The sequence below is a fragment of the Alligator mississippiensis genome, chromosome 1 (genome assembly GCF_030867095.1).
Source record: "Alligator mississippiensis isolate rAllMis1 chromosome 1, rAllMis1, whole genome shotgun sequence".
Classification (NCBI taxonomy): domain Eukaryota; kingdom Metazoa; phylum Chordata; order Crocodylia; family Alligatoridae; genus Alligator; species Alligator mississippiensis.
Genome location: NC_081824.1, coordinates 465,472,348 through 465,491,077, shown reverse-complemented (window position 1 = coordinate 465,491,077; position 18,730 = coordinate 465,472,348).

Here is an 18,730-nt window from a genome sequence, read left to right as displayed (position 1 = left end):
TATACACACAGTGCAGTGTATGGGGTGCATATGCATCCCGTGAGTGTGCATAGTGTGCACGTGTTTGTGTGCGTGCATGCAGGTGTGCGCAAACAGGCAGAAGTGTATGTGCACTGCCACACCCACTCTTTCCATGTATGTATGCTGATGTGCACACGTAAATGTATACGTGTACAAGTGTATATGTGGATATCCACACCCCGCCCCCCTGTACCAACACCCGTGGGCAACCCCACCTCGCAGCCGAGGACAACCCTCTCTCACGAGGCCAGTCCCGGGTCCCGGACTCTAGCGCAGCCGGGCCGCGTGTCTGCGCGGGGGGGGGGGCGGCTCTGGAGTGCGGACCGGCCACAACGGGCTGCTCCTGCCCCTCCTGCCCCCCCCCGCTCCTCCGGCTGTGCAGAGACCCGGCCTCCATCGGGGCGGTGCCGGGGGGTGTCGAAGCGGGCCTCCGCGTCCGCCTCCTCCTCCGCCGCTGCTGCTGCCGCCGCGCGCGCGTGCCCGCGACACACCCGCCGCTCCTGCCGCGTTTCCGGGGCGACGGACGCAGTCCCGGCCCTACCGGCAGCGGCGCGGGGCGGGGGAGGGGAGGGGAGGGGAGGGGGGGGCGAGGCCTGGGCGCGGGCACGTGACTGCCGCCTCCCGCCACTCTGCTGCGCTCCCACCGCCCAGCCTGCTCTGCGCTGCGCACGCGCGAACCCCCTGCTCCTCCCCCCGCCCCCCTCCCGCTGTTGTGACGTCCAAGCTCCCCATTGGCCGCGGCGCAGGTGGGCGGGCTGAGGGCGGGCGGGGCGGGGCGGAGAGGCTGTTGAGCCCCTTGGTGTCCTGTGGGCGGTGGGCGCGCGGGGCGCGGGGGTGGGGGTGGGGGCGGTCAGGGGGAGCGGTCGGAGCAGGGCTGGGAGAGAGAGGGGTGTCCGTCCCGCGCGGGGTAGAAGCGGACAGGGCACGGGGGTGCAGAGCTGTTGTAGCACAGTGACACCGAAAAGGGGCAATAAGTCACAAAGAGACCTCTCCGACGTTGCAAAGACACGCGTGCCCGAGCAGGTCCGCGGGGGCCACTTGCCTCGTTTTGTTTTGCCTGCTGCGAGGAGCACAAGGCCTGCTGTCTCTGGGACCCCGCTGGGCGGTTTGTTCTGTCTATTCTGCACGAAAGGAGCCGTCACTGAATGCTTTCAGCTAAAATGTGTTGTACTCTGACAAGTGCGATACAATCCGGACGTGCCTGGCTGAGGAGACTGCTATTGCAGGGAAGTGGTTGTGCGTTACTTGGGTGTCACGAAACAGCGTCTCAGGAAGGACGGTGGGGCCACAACACGTGCTGGTGCGCTCTGTCCTGTCCAAGTGTTTCCTTTTGTACAAGTAGATGGTGAAAGGATTGTGACTTGAGCTGAGACGTGATCCATGCTGGTCCTCTGTTAAGTCGTCCATAAATCAGTACTTACGAAGCCAAAAGATAAATATTGCCTGAAACAATCAAACTAGGTAATACATATTTCTGAATATTCATCAGAGGTACCAGTTTCAGTGGCCAGGGATTAAGGCTGCTGACACATGTTCATGTACATGTTAATCACACCATAAATAGGAACAGCGCCGCACATCCAGACATCTGTGGTGCTATGAAGTAGCAAACCAGCCACAAAGGTAAGACATAAAATGTGGACCATTTTTGTGGCTGGTTTGCGTGGCGCCATGAATTGAGCATGTGATGTGTGTCCCTACATGAGCTCTGAGGCCAGGCAGACAACCAGTCCAGTTGCAGGCAGCCCCTCAACTCCCCACCCTGGTAATCTTGTAAAAGCAATTGATTTGCAAGGTTCCTGTTAAAGTAATGGTGTATTTGGGATTGGTCCTCGATCCAAGCAGTTGCCCATCCTGCTATGTGTTTGCGGCCTGGTAGGATAGGTGGGTTTTTTCTTTTTCAGACTGGGGATGAGATACCGTGACACTATGTATGTGTCTGCCAGCGCTCCAACAGCCACAGCTTCAACGTCACGGTTTTGTTGAGCTTCTAAAGAAGGGGTCAGCAGTGTTTTTGCAGGGTGCCAAAAACACCTACAACCTTGACTTGTAAAATGTTAATGTGACGGTAGGGAGTTGCAAGGGGCCGGATCCTTGTTGTGGCAGCATAGCGCCACCCCTTTCTCCAAGGTCTGCGTGCCAGACAGAATGGCTTTGTGTGCCACACTTCGGTATGCATGCTAGGGGTTGCCTACCCCTGTGCTGAAGGGAGATGTAACTAAACGTTTAGCAGCCAAACAAACGATGATGGATCACTAAATAGTATATACTAGTTAATCTTGTTGCCTGCCTTTTTAATATTGTGCATTTCTGGGGAGGGCAGCAGCAGAAAATTACTTGTCACATGATACAAAAAAACCCCTATGGTTTTAACTATATGCAATAATTAGAGGTACACCCATACATTGGTCCAATATCGGATCAGTACCAATATAAAGAAAATTTTCTGTATCAGATATCTATGCAGTTAGGACCCGGGCTGTGGGATGCCTGGATGCCTGGACTCTCTGGGAAGGGGAGGAGAGAGCATGGGGGACTGGGAGCCTGGACACCGGGGTTCTTCCTGTTCTGCCGCCAAACCCCCACCCTGGAGGGTGTCAGAGAGGGACTCCAGTGCCCAGCCATGCTGCCTTGCACTGCATCTGTGCCAGGGCCTGTTGTTTCCACCCACCCTGGGCACCGGGTCACACCTGCATCTACCTCCAGGCTTCCAGTTGCACCCCCTTCTCCCCCAGCACCCAGCTGCCCCGCTTTTCTCCCATCATAGTAGTGTGCATGTGATGGGAGGCAGCAGACATGGGCGTGGGAGAGAGGTGGCTCTCCCCAGAGCAGAGGGGAGCACATGCATGCAGAACCATGTATCCATGGACAGGATGAGGGGCAAAGGATATGTGCATTGGGCAGGAGGGGTGGTAGGGCAGAGACCGCCCCCAAGCCCCTGCTGCCCCCCAGCTCCAGCTAGTGACTCCCTGAGGGAAGTGGATGGGGGGGTCTCATGCCTCTCTGTGAACCTCCCACTGCTGCCCCCCAGGTGGGGATGAGCTCAGGACCCCCAGCCAACTGCATCTGGGAGGTAACCGGGAGCCTTCAGCCATCAGCCACTCAAGGCTGTGGCCCAAGGGGGGCAAATCCACTCCCCAAACTGGAACTGACCCCCTCCACACACACACTGGAGCCCTCCACAGTGCCAGTAGGCCCAGGGCTGGGGCCTTTGGGTTCAGAGGGACTGGGGGGGCTAGGGTACAACCCCCCCAAACACCTGGATAAATCAGGGTGCAGTGATTGAGTATATCCCATAATGGGGCTGTGGGTCAGGAGTGAGGAGCACCAGCAAGGGTGCTGGGGCAGGGGCTGTGGGTCGGGAGTGAAGGGCACTGGCAGGGCTGGGGGTGAAAGCAGAAGGGTCCATTAACACAAGAGGGTGGAGGCTGGATGTGGAGCTGGATCCTGAGCAGGACAGAAGTAAAGTTTTGTGTTAAAGTGCTTGAACTTTTGGCAAGGCAGAAGTTGAGAGTCCCAGGGGGCAAGGACCAGACCCCCAGGCATGAGGGCTGGGTGGGCAGTGACTGCAGGGACTCAGATGTCCATGTGGGGAGAGTCATGGGGTGCAGGGACCAGGCCCCGTCACCCCCCTGGTGCAGGCAGGGTTTGGGCTGACTGGGGCACAGCGCTGGTGGCACCTCTGCGGCTGCAGTGGGGCCCCTGCTCTGGGCAGCTGCAGCATGCCCTGCTCGGGCTCTGCTCCCGGGCCTCGCTGCCCCGTGGGGAGGCTGCCCGGTGCCGCACTGCTCCCGCACAGAGAAGCACCGCTCTGGGTAGCAGGAACAACACAGACCCAGGTCACCCAGCGCAGGTGGAATGAGGATAAGGCCATTCTTTAGCATGCAGGAGCCTACCTGCAGGAGACCTGCATGGAGTGGCTGCGGCAGTACCTGCAGCACGGGGAGGCAGCGCTGCAGAGCAGTGAGTCCCAGTGTCACCGCCCAGGACAGCACTGACCGGGCACGCCCTCACCCCAAGGAATGCCTGCCCCATCCCCCTGTGTCCAGGATGGCGACCACTGCTTCTTGGTCTTGCTGCTGGGTAAGACCCCAGCACAGCTGTAGGACACAGTGCCTCTGTCCCTACCCTGGTCAGGCCTCCCAGCTGGGCAGAGCCCACATGGTGTCCGTGCCCTGGCCGCGTGTCTGAGAACCAGAGATCAGCTGTGTCAAACCCCGTTCCTGCAGCCCTGAGCCCAGTGCATCCGTGTCTCTCGTCCCCCGCGCTCCTTCCCCAGCACTGCCTGCTCCTGCCTCAAATGGGCGCTGGAGCCAGTTTGTGTGGCCCGGTGCAGGGCCCAGCCCGGGCTCCTGGCAGGGGTGCTGAGGGCCCAACAGGACAGTCACTCTAGCAGGTGTCTCCTCCCTCCCAGAGCGTCCCGTGGCACAGGTGAGCAACGAGCCATCATCCTGGGGCGGACGCACCACCCTAGCCTGCCAGGTCCATGGCTTCTGCCCCAAGGACGTGGCTGCTGTCTGGCTGAAAAATGGGGAGGTGCAGCCCCAGGAGACGAGCCATGCAGGGGTCCTTCCCAGCAGAGATGAGACCTATCAGACCTGGGCCACCATTGAGATTGACCCGAGCAGCAACCACAACTACGCCTACAGCGTGAGGCACGAGAGCCTGGGGGCAGCTCTGAGAGTGGCCTGGGACAAGGGCCGGAGGGGTGAGTGACCCCCGCACAGGGAGGGAGAAGAAACGTGGTGCTCAGGAGGGAGGAGCTGACTGACCCTACTGAGCGGGGAGGAATTGGGGGGTCAGAGGATGCAGGGGTACTGATGGGGAGGGGGCACTGGGCCCATGCAGCGTTGGAAACAAGTCTGGGGGTTCGCCTCACTCACAGACCCCTTCCCTCTTCCAGAGTCCAATCCAGTGCTGACTGTGGGCATCATTACTGGTGTTGTCTGGTTCACTGCAGGTGTTTACTGCCACAGTAAGTGCTAGGAAAAGCCCTTGGAGCCAGGCTGTGCCCAGGCCTGGGAGGACAGTGGATTCTCCAGCTGCTCTGGGCTCCCAGGCCCACATGACCCGGGGGTGGCAGCAGCTGGGGCTGGGGACAGGTCTCACCCTTGCTCCCATGGAGCTAGCAGCTCTGGCTGGTGTGGGGCCACGGAGCTCCTTGGTGTGAGCTCTGGGTGAGGGGCAGGACCAGGCCAACTTCAGCTAATACAATCACCACTTCTCAACACATCTGGAGGGCGCAGACCCCGGCCAGGCTCAGGACCACAGTCCCATGCATGGTCCTGAGGTTTCTTGTTGCTCACCCAGGGACGCACACGCTGCACAGCCTCTGCCTGCTGTGGCTCACAGCTCCCCAGCCTGCAGCTTGTGCAGCATCCACATTGCTGAGGAGTGTTTGGCCTCTCCCCCTCCCTGCCCAGATCCTAGGTTCCCCTGCCGCCATCACCCTCCAGGCACCCACCTTCCAACTCCTTCGGGCACAGCCCCGAGATGTTGGCAGATATGATGTCCTGCAGTAACCCGACATGGGAGAGAGGCAGAGATGACCAGAGTCCCGTGGCTGCACCAGCCTCAGGCTCAGATGCCCATGGCCCACTCATCCCCTGGTGTGGGCAGGGCCTGGAGGACCTGGGGGAGGGAGCAGGGGGTGTGCGCTGGGCCAGCACCTGGTTCTGGGCACTGGGCACCAGCTACACAGCAAATAGCAGAGAAAAAGGGGCAGGAGCCACAGTGTCAGGTCCAGCAGGTCAGCGACAGAGGTGATACCCAGGAACCACTACTTAGTGGACCAGAGGACTGTGGCAGGGGCAGTCCTGGGCATCTGGAGGGCCATGGAGACCTCTTCAGATGGCCAAGAGGACACACCATGGGTAGAGCCATGGGGCAGGAGGGGAGGGACTCACCCGCTCTGTCTCCAGTGCACAACGCAGGCATCCAGCTCACTGCTTCAGGCGCAGGCTGGGTCACAGCTCAGGATGCAGCCGTGGCAGCTGCTGTACTGCTCACAGGCCACGGTGTTGACCTGGGTCACATCCATGGAAGAGCCCACGTACACCCAGCTCTGCACTGGGGATGCACAGGCAGGGAGGGACTGGTGTGACGGGGAAGCCACGTCGGAGGCAATGTGCACATGCACATGATAGGAAGGAGAGGGAGCAAGGCCTGCCTGTGCTGGGCTTGCTAGGAGCTTGTTTGGCGGGCTGGGTGTGTGGGTCCTGTGCCCTGAGCAGCAGTTTTGCGTGCTGCTAGCTGAGTGGTTGCTGAGCTAAGCACAGACAGCCAAAGAGCCTGAGGATGAAACAACGCAGTCAGTGCTCACCTGTCAGTCGAAGCTGCATGGACTGAACTGAGAAGCAAGTGAACAGACATTCAGTTTTTTTCAGGAAAGGCAGCCACATCCCCCCAGTGGCGCAGGGGGGCGCTAGAGCCAGGGGGCGCTAGAGCATGGCTTCCTGCCTGCCAGCCACTGCCAAAGCAAGGGACTGAAGCTCCAGCGGAGGGCACGGGCACCAGCCTGAGGAGGACTGCCCCACAGGCAAACCCTGGCTGTGGGCTGGGCCGGGAAGGGGATTGTGGGATGGGCGGAGCCTGGAGCTTGGGGGCAGGGCTTGTGCAGGGGGCGGGGCATGGGACTTTGGGGCGTCCTCGTGTGGGGGCCCCTTAGGGTTGGGGGGTCGGCAAGGGGGGCTCTGGGGGTGCCTGGCCTGGTTGGGGTTGCTAAGAGGGGGTCTGCCCCCTCAGCCCTGCACTTACCCCAGTGACCCCGTGCAGGCAACGTGATCCTGGAGCTGTTGAAGGAGAAGGTGAACAAGCAGGTGTGGAGCGCCAGGCCACGCAGTTCAGCACCGCCGCACAGAAGGTCAAGGTCAAGCTCTCTGCCCAGATCCTCTACAGCACTCGGGCAGGGCAGGGGGGCGGGTAGTGGATCTGGGGGCTGGGGGTCTTGGAGGTCTCCTGCCCCTGAGTGATGATGGGGAAGCTGCACGAGGGCATGAGCTACTCAGACAGGAAGGACAGCCAGCTGGCCCCCAGCCGCGTGGACTATGACCACCTCAAGCTGGGCAAGCTGTCCTGCTCCTGGGAGCAGAGGCTGGAGCTCTGACACACTCCAGCATGCCACAGACATGCCCCGACATGCAAAGGACATGCTGCAGACACACTCTGACACCTTACAGACACATTCTAACATGCCATAGACATGCAATGTCATGCCACGGCCCCGGGGCGGCTTCTCCAGGTGTCAGAGCATGAGGAGATGTAAGGGTTGTGTGAGCACAGGGGATTGCAGAGGTGGCAGAACATGCCCCCACACAGCAAGGACATGCCTTGACATATCATGGACATGCTATGAGGGCACTGGGACATAGGAGGATGGCACTGGGACATAATGGGAGATCCTGAGGGCACAGGGAGATATTGGGAGGGTATTGGGAGATAGAGATACTAGGGGTGGCATGCAACTCATAAGCCATAGTTTAGAACTATTTAAAAGAAAAGTTTCTTCTGAGTTATTTGTTTTATGAGCAAAGAAACGGGAGGATGCATGCAAGCCCCAGCGCTCAGGAGGGACAGCTGGGCAGAGCGATCAGACCACTATCCTGCCTGGCACTGATGAAAATACAGAGGGGAAGGGAAGGGGGGCCAGCCCCAAGGGAAAACATTGCCCTTATTTTGTGGTGGACCCAGCACCAGACCCATGCTCCGTGGGTGCCTGAGGGTTGAGCTGGGCCTCTGCTCTCACCCCCCAGCCCCCTCCCTGTCCCCTGCCAGCGAACCCAGGCATCCCGGCCCCCAGCCCCCTCCCCTATAGAGAACCCAGGCATCCGAGACCCCAACCTGCCTGCTCTCTCCCGCACCCAGCGCCCCCAAGAGAACCCAGGCATCCGGCCACCCAGCCCCGCTGCTCTCCCCCAGCCCCTCCCTGCACAAAACCCAGTGGTCCGGGCTCCCAGCCCCGTCCTCTCATCCCCAGGCCTCTCCCCTCCCAGAAGAGCCAAAGGTGTCGGGGGCTGTGTGTGCGTCCTCTACACACTTTCGTTGCATGTATGAACGTTGAGCCACTTGAGTCACAGGACACTGAACGCGTGTGCAGTTTCTGCGGTACTCTCAAAACCCCACAAAACCAGGTGCTTGTTTCCTGGTCCATGTGCAACAGAAACACATTTCTGTGCAAACACTGAACACAGGTCAGCTCTGCAACCAACACACACAGACACACCGACCAGTTCCCTGAGACGCACACACACACAAACCAAGTCTCTCTCATACACCCCCAGTGTGTCTCTGACACCCATACATCTCTTCTATTCCCCCCTCCAACTCTCTCTCTCTCTCCCTTTCTCTCTCTCTCTCACACACGCACACACAGATGCACAGCTGTTTACGGCTGGAAGAGCCCTGGTGAGATCATCGGGTCCAGCCCCCTGCTCTGGGCGGGAAAGGCTGCGGGGATCAAATGACCCAGCAAGGTGTGCGTCCAGTCTCCTGTTGAAGCGCCCCAGGGCAGGTGCCTGCCCCACCCCGCTGGGAGACCAGATAATGTCCGCTAAGACCTGGACTCCTGAGGGCCCTGTTGCCCCACGGCTCCTGCATCGTTACCTCACAGCCGAGACTCCTCTCGTTCCGTTGTTTTCCATAGCAATACTCCAGATTTCCAGGCAATACCCCCTGCATGGCCAGGAGGACCCGTGGCCCCATATCTCAGTCCATAGAGACCATGCACAGGTCAGCTACATCAGTGGTACCATTTACTTCTGTGCCAGGCCTGAATGCCAGCCCTTGGACCCAGCAGTGGGAGAATTGCTGAAATATCTGTAGTCCATCTTGGATGCGAGAGGTGGGATCACAGGGAGATTCAGGGTGGTGTAAAATTCCTGTCCCAATGAGTGAAGCCCAGCAGGGGATGAGCGTCAGGGGCCTGGTCAGACAAAGCCGAGGGGGAGCTGGTGCTTTGTCAGCCCTAACCTGTGGTGAGACTGTGCCAAGCTGGGTGCTGTGGGGACAAGCCCATGGGCAGACCCCCACTTAGCAATCCCAGGAGCTGCCCCAGGCTTGTGTGTGTGTAGTTGTGAGATAACAACGGTCAGACACACAAGCACCGAGACACGCAGAGGGGCAAGTCTGGGCTGCTGGGAAGGGAGGGCTGAGAACTGAGGCCCCAGAGGCCAGGGCATGGAGAAGTGATGGCTCCACGGTGACACCGACTCCCCTGGTAAGCTGCAATGTGGCAGCAAAAGCTCACCCAGAAAGGACCGCGGCCCCGACTCCCCCTTGCCCCAGCTCCGGGCAGCCCCAGGGGTTTGGTCACTGGGAAGAGCAGGCCTTGCCTGTGTCTGTGCTGGGTCCTGCTGCGGTGTCTCTGCTGTGTGAATCCTCACCTCTCTGCTCTTGATTGCAGGATAAGAAGAGTCTGAGGACACGCAGGTGAGTGACCCTCACCCCGTACCAGTGACCCCAGGCCCCTTCCCTGGAGAGCTGTGCTTCCTGCAGCCACTTCTCCCACCACCGCAGTGCCTCACACATGGACTTTGAGCCTGTGTTGAAACAGAGTCACCACATTTCTGCTGCCTTCTCCCCTCCACCATCCCTGGACTCTGGGACTGGCACAGACTTAGCCTACAGGGTCCCCGGGTGGTGGTCTTGGCTGCTTACTCCTAAAACCAGCCCAGATGGCTGTGGGTGTGCAGAGGTGCCCCTGCCTGTTTCCCTACATTAGTGTGGCCAGCCCATGCATGCGTGCCATGAGGGACATGGGCAGTGGCTGGGTCTGGCATGTGAGCCTGGGTGCAAGGTAACGGGAGGTGCTGGGACAGAGGCAGAGACACGGGCATCACAAAGATCAGAGCAGCACTCAGGGAAGGTCTAGGCCAGAGTGTCTCTAGTGGGTTATGGAATAGAGAAAATCCCACACAATTTACTGATTAATTTGTTGCACTGGCTGGGTGAGTAGTTAGCTACTTGCACGATTTCACAATGATTACACACTTAATTCATACAACACAATTTTATTTTAAAATTCTTTGCTACATATATAGCACTGCTTAGCTTTGAGAAACACCACAAACATTAAGAACACAATAATTACGTATATCAGAAACAATGCTCCGAATGCACTTCCTTCCCAAACAATGCTATAAGAATTAGGATTACAAAAACAATTACCATTACAACTCAAAGTTAAATTTGAATCAATACTATTATTTTTCATAATATACTTCCAATCCTAGAATTCCGAGAAGCCGAACACCTAAATATAGTTTCATTCCTCAGTAGTACAATTTAATGGGTTGGCCTCAGTAGTACGGTTCAATGGGCTCGCCTCAGCAATACGATTCAATGGGCTGGCCTCAGCAGTGATAGGACTAAGTCCCCTTCCTTCAGTCCCTTTCGGGTGCTCCGCGGCTTCAGCGTGAACTAAGAGATTCGTGTTCACGGAGAGGGTGGTTCAGGTGATCAGTCTGATCCAGCCTACACTTGCGATTCTTCCTTCGTTGTTCTGCAAGTGAGGTTACCTCCAAATTGGAAGAGTAGGTTACAGTTTTTATTAAGTGAGTTGCCGTCCTGGGCCCCTCCTACCCAAACCTGTCGCTACCCCCAAATCTGGGCTCGGATCTTACTCAACAGATTGTTTTGCTTGGTAATCAGTTTCTTTTGTTCATCATTTTAATTACTTTGGGGAACTTCCATACCACTGCAAGCGACCTTTTCTTTCCAATTTTTTTAAAAGGCTCTAGGGTTTGAGCTCTCAGAATTTGGGATATTTGCTTAAGGGTCATTTTTAGGTTCTCTTTGTTAAAGGCCTCTAAAGATAAAATTCAAGAGTGAAGAGTTTGAGCAAAGTCAGGACTTTCCGCACGTAGACCAAAACAATGGCCTAGATAAGAAGATAAATCTTGTCTTCTTCCTGAAACTGGCTAATGGGCAACCATTACAAACATTTAAACTATTTAATTCAATATGACATCCCCCCGTGCCCATTAGGCAGTTTGATTACAATTATATTTCATTACTAAGCCTTGCAAACTTATTACAGTAATTCCATGACAACATACACAACTTCAATTTTCCTAAAATGATTAACCCAAACAATCCTCTGATACTACTTATAACATATATCACCCATTTTCCCGAAAATACAATCTTTATGGTGTTGCATAGTTGTTGTCCTATCGATCCTATTTCGTGTATAGTAGAATTTAACACCATTCCCCACTGCATTTCCGATCGTGGCTAGTCATTTAATTTTACTTGGTTGGTATTTACTTGCGTGCAATTATGCTTGGTACACCGCATGGTGGGTAATGTACCTGTATGTTTTCCCCCAATGCGGGTATGTACTGTCCAACCCATTAGTGGGTTCACTGAACAGAGCCATTGTACACTTCCCTGATTTTCGTGACTAAATAGCATAATTCTTTGACTATGACATTCTACATGAGGTATATGTCCAGCATCTGTGAATTTCTTCTTTAAATGTGTTACAATAAGTTGTTCAAAGGTGCTGGATTCATGAAATTGTGTACAGGTGATGAACTGTAATCTAGCTTGGATTTTCCTCATGTTAGAATTAGTGATCTTTTCATTTTGTTCAGTTAATGTTAGGAAATTTTGCATTCTTTGTGTAATGTTTTTTGTAATGGTCACATGTGTAGTGGCAAATCCCAAAAGTGACATGAATTCAGGTTTTACTGTTTCTTCCCATTCTCTATCTTGATTTTGCTGTGCCCAGTCTGTCCAGACTGACCTGCGCTTTCTTTGTGGTTGTGTGCAGTTAATGTTATATGTAATGCGCATGGCAGTGCGGGAATATTCAGGAAATTTTAAATGCCAGGCTACTGTGCTTTGTTCTTGGTGTGGTGGATCCTTTATCATTAAGAGATAAGGTAATATCCCTTTTCTAGTATGTACTATAGTCCGACACCAAGTACTAGTGGTAAGCCGGCCACTGTTCTGGACAGTGTTAGGTTTCCAGAAAAGTTTATTCCACTTACATTGGATGATACCATAGGGGTCTATTGTAGCATTTTCAAATAACCCTACTGGGATAATAGTTAATTTTACCCCAAATACACCCTTTTCTGGGTGTGTTCTCACAAAACCCCATGGTGTTGGATAGTACTCAGTTTCATTTATCCCTGCTTCTGTTAATTTAATGCCATATGGATATGGTCCATTAATTATATCACGAGGATTTCATAATTTGGAGGGGTTCCATGGTCCTTCCCAAGGAATATTACATTTAAGGGAATAAACTGGTATTGTGAGATTCCATACGTCATAATTATATCCCAGAATCACATTGGGTGGTCTAGGTACTGGTCTGCATAATGTTGCATTGGTTAGCCACATCCAGTGCTGTCCTTCAATCCAGTTGGGCGCTGTTTGTGCTGTGCGCTAGGATGCAAACCTCAGTTCTGGATTCGGACAGATCCCAGGCAGGTGACATGACACAGGCTCTTTAATGTGCCTTTTCTAGTGCCCTCCACACACAGGAGAGGACAGTTCATCTGAAATAGGCCTGCTCGGGCATAATTGCAGCTGCCTAATCACACTCCTTCCTCAGTTCCAAGTACAAAATAACCATCGTACCGTCATTGTCTCGGTATGCAAAGGTCCGTGACGAGAAGCAGGTCCGTGACTAGGGGCTTCGGGTAATTGCTAGAGTGTGCCTCCATCGCCACTCACCCATCACTGTGGGACTTGCTATTGAATCAAGAGGCTTGTGCATGTCTTCTCTTAATGTGGGGATGAAAAAGTGAAAAACACAAGCTCCTCTCCCATGCCAGCCACAGCCTTCCCACTGTAAGCATTGGTCACAGCTTAAACAGTGTCCCAGTGTCCCTCCCCAGCCCACTTGAGGGATCAATGCATGCCCGTGTGCAGGGTGGCACTGGCACTGGCAGGGCTAACTGCCCTGCCCAAAGTCTGGGGCCTTGCGTTGCAGCACCCCACTATGACTGGGATTTCCTCAAACTCCCCATGCAGCAAAGTGCATATGAGGAGAGAGCAAAACGGACAGAGGATCAGCCTAGACCTGCTGTGCTCCTTCAAGCTCTCCAGCCTACTTGGGAAGACCTGAGACACTGGGCAACACTCCCTCTCCCCAGCAGGTCCTGTCCTCCATGATCAGGTCCATGTTAGTATGTCAGCGTAGGAAATACTGTATTTTTCAAAATACAACATACCCGCTTTCCAAACAAAAAACCAAAAACCCAACGCTGCTGGCAATCCCACTGCTTGTTACGTGCAAGCCAGAGAGTGAGAACCGTTCCTGCCAAAAGCAAAAGTCCACTCTTCATGTGATCTACAGGGTGCGGAGCAATGAGTGGGCTCAGGCTCCGTACTGTGCTCCCCAGTTAGGTACTACAAGTCACGATTTTTATTTGCACCATCCTGCCCAACTTGAATGTCACTCATTCTGTACGTGAACCTTTCCAAATGAAAAGACCAGTGTCGTGGAAACACACACAGCATACTTTTGGGTCAGGTCAGCAGAAGATTTTATTCAAAAGAAACTACAGCTGTAGGGGGAGTTCCAAAGTGACATGGATTTCCCAAGCACTTGGAAGGGGTTCTCCCCAAGAGCAAAATCAGGAGGCTTATATACTTTTTAACAGTCGCTTACAACTCACGTGATCATATAGTGAAATTAGCATGAAAAGTGGCTATAAACATTACTTCATTACTTCTTTGCTGTAATCAGGATGGGAACTTATGGGGGAGGCGAGGTTAGTTCACAAACTTCCTTCTTGCACCTGCAAATCAGAGTTGTACATACTTTTTGCTATCTTCAAGGCCGTGGTGAGTGAAGCAGTTGCAGAGGAGTCACAAAGAACAAACACTTTCCCTTATCTGTTCTACTGTACAGAGCCAGCAATTCTCCACAAAGCGGTTATGTCATCTTATAACTCAAATGATCAAAGTTTAAGGCATTTATTTTTTTTTGATTCCAGTCCCCACTTTGAGAGTCTTTAGTCTCACTTTAGCCTTAAACTTCCATTCTCATGAGCCCCTCTATTTCCTCATGCAGCCTTTCATGTTTTCTTTCAATCTGCTCACACTTTTGTAACACCATTATTCTAGACTCTGCCGTGGGTTTTCTTGCCTTGCTAAAGCTTCTATTGTGGCTGAAATGTTAATTATGGCTAATTCCAATTCTCTTATTTCAAGCCACAGTATGAAGGCTCTCACAAATTGATGGAACCCTGTGTTTCTGGTAGCTAAGGGGTTAACCGCCCTTTTCATGTGATGGTTGAAATTTTTTACTTGTTCCAGATATATTGCACTATGCATTTCAAAACCAGGGATAACACGTCCAAGAGTGCATGCCCCCACCCAATTCCAGGGCAAGATTTTATGAGCCCTGTTTCCGCAGAGCCAGTAAAGGCCTGGGGCAGAAAGGGTACTCAAATCTGGACAGGTGTTGTGCCATTACTGGCACTTTCAATTGATATGCATCGTATAGGACGGACCACGTGCGGCTGCTATCCTGCTGGACCGAGATATATTACAAGAAGTAAAATTGGAGGGAATGTCAAATTCTGATCTGTTTGCAATGAGAGCAACATGAGGTTCCTTAGAAAAGTTGTAGACCATGAATCCTGTACAATTGAGAGAGGGTAATTTACCCAACAGGATTCCACTGGTGCTACTAGGGCTATAATCTAGAGTAGTTAGGCAATGAGGGTAGTGTCCTACAGGTGTGGCTTTATTATAAACTCCGGGATTGTTGGATCTGTAACAGAAAGGTACTTCTACTCTTGGGGAGATTATCCAGTTAGCAGGGGCGGCCCTCCTTTCCTTAGGAGTGGACCGATGGGCAGCTAACGAGTAGTGTCTAAGGAAGCCGCCATTAATTTTTCCATATTCCTGGAGGGATATTGGCACTCCGATCATTGGGATTCCTTGGTGCAGGTGCACTGGGCTGTGAGAGCATATCCAGCAGTCACTTTTATTTCCACACTTATCTGCGGGACCTGCTCTTCAAACTGCCTGGCACCCATGTGCATATGTACGTGTGCACGTGCACATGGTGCCCTCTGCCTGACTGCCGTCCTCCCACTCCCCCCAGCCCCTCGTAGGCTGGAACTCTGTCATCCTGCAGAGAGCTCTTTGCAAAAGTGGAAAATCCATATGTTTCTCCATTAAAATGAAAAAAAATCCATGTTTGGAAAACTTCGTCCCCTGGTTTGTTGGGCGGAGGCTAGATGAACAAGCCAATTGAATTTTAAAGACTTAGTTTAAAAAAGAATGCATTCCTGGTCAGCGTCATACACGAATTCAGAATTTTGCCATGAGGTCTGACTCTGAACATAGGCAGTGAGGGGGTAACATAGAAAATGTGACGTCATAAGCATAGCAACAGCTGAGGTGTTGGGTTCAGGGGAGAGGTTACTAGCACTTGCACCCTGATGCTCCTCACTTGCCTGAGTGAGGTCCCGAGGGTCTTTGTCCTTGGCCTCAGGGAAAGGTCCCAACCTGGGTTGCAATTCAGCTGCTTCGGGGTCTAATGGAGGTGATACCTTCTTGGAGTGCGAGGCGTGAGTCCACGTTTGGTGACCTTGGCAACGAACAGCAGAATTAGTGGTCAGAAGTACCTGGAAAGGTCCCTTCCACCTGGGTTGAAGTGCATTTTTCCGTTGATAGACCTTTACGTACACCCAATCTCCTGCTTTGAGGTTGTGACAGGGAACATCCGGTGGTTGAGGTAAGGCTTCTTGGACCTGGGCTGCAGCCTGATGTTGAACCGGTTGTTGCTGATGTGGGAGTCCCAGGAGAGCAGGGTTCGAACAAAGCTCAAGGATATCCTGTGCTGGCTCTCGCAGTGGGGGCGCCCCGGGCAATGCTGGATACATCGGAGAGGTGGCCGGCGTGTAATTTGGGGGAGCAGCCAATTTCTCCTGAACAGCTTTTAACTGCTGTTTTAATTTTTCTTGAGAGTCTTTTAGACTTCTAGTTTGAGATTCTGTCCGCCTTTTGGACATTTCATCATACCAATAGAAGTACGTGTCCCACTGGTATTGTGGTGTTTTGGATCCACGGGACTCTAAAGCCCCTCTTAAGTGCACTATTTTATCCCGATCCAATGTTCCTTCCTGTGGAAAATGCTTCAGGGGATCATCCCTAGTATCCCAGTTCCACTTATCCAGGTACTTGCAAGCCTCGGGAGAATAGTGTGTGTACATGAAGTACGCCGGAGTCCCCTTAGGGGGGACGGGAACTTGTTTAGACTGACTTATTCCCATTTTCAGTCACACAGGGAGGCGTAGGAGAGGCTTATTTAGGATGTCCGGCCGCTCAGCGCCTTGCCCCACAGTTTTTCACTGCCCAGACAAACGGCTTCTGACCCGACACCGGCTCATAAAATGGAAATGGGGAGGGAAACACAAGAGGGATCCTTTCACTCCTGCTCTCAGCAGAAGCTACTGGGACAAGGGGTTTGGAAAAGACAAAATCACTCAGACGCCCTGTCCACTGGGTCACGAGGTTCCAGCTGGGCCCTTGCTTTCGACGCTACCTTTGCAGGCAGAATCGGGGCGGCTAGACCCAGCCGTAGTCCCAGACCTGGTCAGTGGCTCATTTTTCTAAATACACACACACACGTTCATTCAATAGCCAGATAGAAAAAGACCAAATCACTGGGAAGCCTTGTCCACTGGGTCACGAGGTTCCAGTTGGGCCGCCTTGCTTTCAAAACTGCCCTGTCAGGCAGAATTGGGGTGGCTGAACCCAACCGTAGTCTCAGACCTGGTCAGTGGCTCATATTTCTAAATACACACACACGCACATTCATTCAGTCAGCCAGACCTCCTCCCCCACACCGCCTTAGCTAATTAACTACAAGCCCGATGTGCTGTTGGATGAAGGTGCTTCAAACAGTTTCTCCCTGAATAAAACGTACGTTACCAGACACAAAATTGGATCCTTTACCAGACAGAAAAGTTTAGCCGGCAGTAAGGTTCAGACTGACCTGGGTCTTGTCATTACCCCTGGTGACATGTCGGTATGACGATCTTGTCTTTTCTTTTCTCTTAGGTGTCTGGTGAGACTTGAGACCCCAAGCATTCTGCTTCTGCCTTTTATGTTCAACTTCACAGCTCAACAGGTAATGGAAGTTAAATGGCTCATCCTGGCCAGCCAAGTAAGGCAACGATGCTGCAGAAGCCAGATGGCTTTGAACTGTTTCCCTGGGCATGCTGGCCTTGGGGAAAACCACCAGATCCCTCCTGGCTGGGAACAGAGCATCTAGCAAGTTGGCAGTGTCCCAGTAGAAGTTCCCGGGGATGCCTCCATCTGCAAGCCCACTTTTCACCTGGTGCAGCCAAGCCCTTGGCCACTGGGCGAGGCTCCACTGTTCGCCGTGACACTGGATGCTTGAATGTCGCCGGGCCACCTGAGTGGCAGTGCTGAGGTGAGTCGGGCGGGGGCCTGTGACAAGGTTACATGAGAGTGAGGGGGCATCTCAACATACGGACTACCAAGCCCCTCTGTTGGAGTGCGCGGGCCCAAGGCAAGGACACAAGAGAAGAGGCTGCAGAAAACTACAAGGAGTGAGAAGCCACTTACATGCTCAGACAGGCAGAGGTACCGACGCTATCATCCCATGGACCCATCCCGGCAGATCGGGCAGGGGAGGACGAAGAGAGGGGACGACAGGGGTGGAAGGGGAGGGGAGGAGTGCGGGGCTTCACCTCCTCAAGGTGAAGCAGCACGGGAGCAGCCAGGCGAGCTGGAACCTGCAGGAGAAGGGCAGAGTCAGGACACGCTCAGTGTGGGGTCCTTCCGCTCACCCCCGGGAACAACCACGGGGTAAAGGAGCGTCTCCCCAGCAGGGAGCAGGATGTGGCTCTCACACATGTGTGGCTTTCTGTCCCAGCAGGCCTGGCCTGGGCCAGAAGCTCTGATTCCTGGGATGAACCCCTGGCAACAGGGTCCTCAAGCCCAGAGGTGGGCAAGGAGGGGCCAACCCAGGAGATAGCTGGTCCATGCAGGGCACTAGGGCCCTGGCAGAGAGGTGGCATGGGTCATCCTGAGTGGCCTGGAGGCGGGGGGTACCCGATCATCATGTGGGCTGGTGGAGGGGCAGCCCCTCAGGCCTGGGTCTGGGTGGGGTGCAGGGGGGAAACTCACCTCCTTGCTGCCCCCGACCTTCTCCTCCTCCCCTCTGCCACAGTGTCAGCCCTGCAGGTGGGAGGCAGAGACCCTGGTCACCTCCCATTTACCCCAAGCCCCCAGGCTCCGGCCACTGCCACCACCCCATGCCCAGGCCTCCCCTCTCTCCATCACTGCCTTTGTACCAGGGACCGGCCCTGGGTGTCCTGCTAGACCCACCTCCCTTCCTCCCACTGCGCTGCCTGTGCCTAGGTCTGGTTCCTGGCTGCCGTCTGGACATACACAACAGGGACGGCTCCCAGCACAGAGAGCTGAGGCCTGCAGCGCCCCTGTCCCAGCCCTGCCCCACCTAGACACTCAGGGCACTGGAGGGACTTGCGGGCAAGACACTTACCGAAGACACACTAGTCATACCCCTTCACTCACCTCTTCCCTTCATGGGCTCCTGGCCCCCACCCCGTCCTTCTCCCAACCTGCGAGACCCTTCTCAGGACCAGGAACGGGCTCCTGGCTCCAGCCCTCCTTCAGCTCCCCTCACTGATCCCACGTTCACAACCTAACGCTAGTGAAAGCATCATGTTTGCTGGCTGTAGGG